We start from the raw sequence: 2,948 nt of genomic DNA, 5'->3' as shown, positions 1-2,948 counted from the left end.
CTACTTCTTTTATTTCCAAGTATTATTTATTGCACCGTATTATTTTAAATTACCTTTCCATAATCTCTACTTCTAAGTTTCAAACTTATGTTTTCATCTTTGTCATAACCATGTCCAACTAATTTATTGATGCTGGGATGTGAGGACCGTCACTTTATGGTACTCTAACTGTTGCTTCTTTAGGATTTCGATTGTGGGCTGTTTTGGTTTTAAAACAATCTTTCTGAATTTTATTTAATCGGTTACTATGAAAGTAGAGTTAGGAAAACTTCGGCTAAGATCGAAAGCCATCCGACATTAAAGAATAAGATTTATTTGTTTTTTATTAATTAATATCGTGAAAGCACTTTGTTAATTAACTAGGAAATTCTAATATTTCTAGAAGTAGTTTTTAAAACTATTTGCGGATGCGTTTGTAGGTTTAAGATCCGGTTACCAGAGCGAAAGCCTGGAACCCTTTTTAGTTAAAATTTCCAATCAAAATAACTTTTCAGCTAAGTGAAGAATCTATTTCTTAAAATAGGATTTACTACTTTAACGTAGTAAGCGCTGGTCACACGTGAGTGAACAATATATATTAGAGAGTCAAATCCGATTCTGAATACGCGAAAGCGACAATTCCTATTCAATTACATTATTTTCAAAGTAGAAATATTTCCCCGTACAGCGATCCTATTTAGAAGCAATCAAGAGTACTTTTGTTTGATGAGAGCCACATCCTGGTATTATTTTCCTGAACTTATTAAAGTTATTTATTTTCACCTCTCTTTTTCTTAATTCATCCGCCTTAGATAAGCACCGTAGCAACTAGAAATGATATATTGATAGTTAGGTCTCTATGATCGATATCTTTTAAAACTACACGATACACTGTACACTTGCAGTTAGTTATTCCGATATACTCATAATCTCATAAACAAGTTTTTGGCATCGTTGTCTGGGACCAATACCGTTAAATTTCGTAACCTGTTGTTACACCGTCTAGATTAAGGCACCCCTCGCCGGTCAATGCGAAAAAATCGCAACACCGGAACTTTAGAAGATCCAATAGTTGAACTAGAAAAGTACTTAAGAGCTCGAATGTTGCTCCAACGAGCAATGGCAGAACACCAAATATGTAGGCCACTCAAAGAGTTTGCCCTACCCTCTAACGAAGAGCCTCATTCGAGTATTGTCAACCCAGCTATTATAGTTAACAACTTTGAATTTAAGCCTTCTTTGTTGCAAATCGTGCAACATAACCAGTTTGTTAGTCTCCCAAAAGAGAACCCAAACCAGCACTTGAAAGTATTCATTCAACTAGCCAACACACTAAAATGCAATAACGCTGCTCCTGAGGTAATACGTCTACGTTTATTCCCTTTCTCCCTCAGAGATAAAGTGCAATCATGGCTAGATTCCCTTCCAGTTAATTACATCACTACTTGGAATGAACTAAAGAAAGTATTCCTTGCTAGATACTTTCCACCTAGTAAGACCGTCGTCCTACGTAACCAAATTACCAGATTCACTCAACATGATGGTGAGTCCCTTTTCGAAGCTTGGGAAAGGTACAATGAGCTATTAAGAGATTATCCACATCATAGTGTCGCAACCTAAAAAAGATAGACGCAAAAAAAACAACCGGCGAAAAAAGAAAATGACAGAAGAGTCGCCACCGTGCGTTATTTATCCCAAAGGAGGGAAAGAAAACGCTCGAAGAAAACCTGGAGAAAGGAAAGGAAAAGACAAGGTCTCGCAACCAAATCTTGGGATCGGGAGTCGATTATGCGAAGGGAAGGTATCAACATCCCTACGCATCCGTAGTACTCTACGGGATCCACTCTTGTTGTTCTTGTCTAAAGGGTGTGTGTTTATCTAAGGTACTATTTACTAAAAGGAGGTCAAAAGAAAATGACTCGCACGGATGTCGCATCCACTGCATACGTATCTCATATGAGCATGAGAATCATAGTCTTCGTAGCTCGGCTACCTATGGGCTAAAGAGAAGTGTGCTTGCTAAGACATCGCGTCTTATGCCTACGTATCTCATCTGGAATGAGAATCAGAGCAAAACGTAGTTCATCTAACTAAGGGAACAAGGGTCTCGATTGCAACTAGGGCAAGAGAAAGGGAAGGTCTCGATCGCAACGAGGGAGAGAGAAAAGAATCGCAACAAGGGCGAAAGCAAACAAGGATTAGTTGTTAGTCGTCAGGCAAAAAACTTGGCAAGACATTGCATCTCGTGCCTACGTATCTCATTTGAACGTGAGAATCAGAGTTGTCGTAGTTATACTAACTAGGGGTTAAGGATTGCCATCTGAACATGGACTTACAAAGGAAGACACCAGTTGTGTCAAAGGAGAGTGGGCAATGTGTTCACGTCCTAGCAGTAGGTGTCGCAACTCGCTGAATCGAGTCTTAGGCAGTTACCTATTTGCAATAGAACGGAGTGACATGCCACAGGATCGGAGACGCACGGAAGGTCTAAAAGTGGGGAAGCTCCGACCTAGAGTTGTCATGCAATGTGGACCTAAGTGTTAGGATTTACAAATGGGAACATCTACCTAATGTTAGCATGCAAAGAATAAGGGAATTCTATCTATGTTATCATACAAGGGGTTCTACCTAAGGGGTGCTACCTGAACGGAACAAGAATCGACGGATGGAGCAAGGAGAGGAACCAGGGATAAGGGTAGATGGCGATGCCAGAAGCAATCGACTTACAGGTAGATGGCGATGCGTGAAGCAATCGACTTACAAGAGAAATGGCGATGCATGAAGCAATCGACTTACAAAAGGAATGGATGAATACGTGTTGGTTCTGTTAAGTTTTGAAAATGATTACTCGACGTTGGATCGAGGTTTTGATCTTGTTTTGAAATGGTTATCGGACGTTTGTTTTAATTCTTGTATTAACAGATGAATAAAGAATAAAAGAATAAAAATTATACACTTCATTGGAGAGG

The 2,948-nt window shown here is 39.2% G+C and overlaps 1 non-coding gene across 1 annotated transcript; it reads right to left on the bottom strand.

Annotated features, from left to right (window-relative positions):
* Positions 1–1,482: 1,482 nt before the first annotated feature.
* LOC127134159 (small nucleolar RNA R71) lies at positions 1,483–1,589 on the bottom strand. The gene has a single exon (XR_007807918.1). It is a non-coding gene; the product is annotated as a small nucleolar RNA R71 (small nucleolar RNA).
* Positions 1,590–2,948: the final 1,359 nt, after the last annotated feature.

This window comes from Lathyrus oleraceus, chromosome 3, assembly GCF_024323335.1.
Source record: "Lathyrus oleraceus cultivar Zhongwan6 chromosome 3, CAAS_Psat_ZW6_1.0, whole genome shotgun sequence".
Taxonomy (NCBI): domain Eukaryota; kingdom Viridiplantae; phylum Streptophyta; class Magnoliopsida; order Fabales; family Fabaceae; genus Lathyrus; species Lathyrus oleraceus.
The sequence above is the reverse complement of the archived record's forward strand: the minus strand, read 5'-3'. Positions and strand labels throughout refer to the sequence as shown.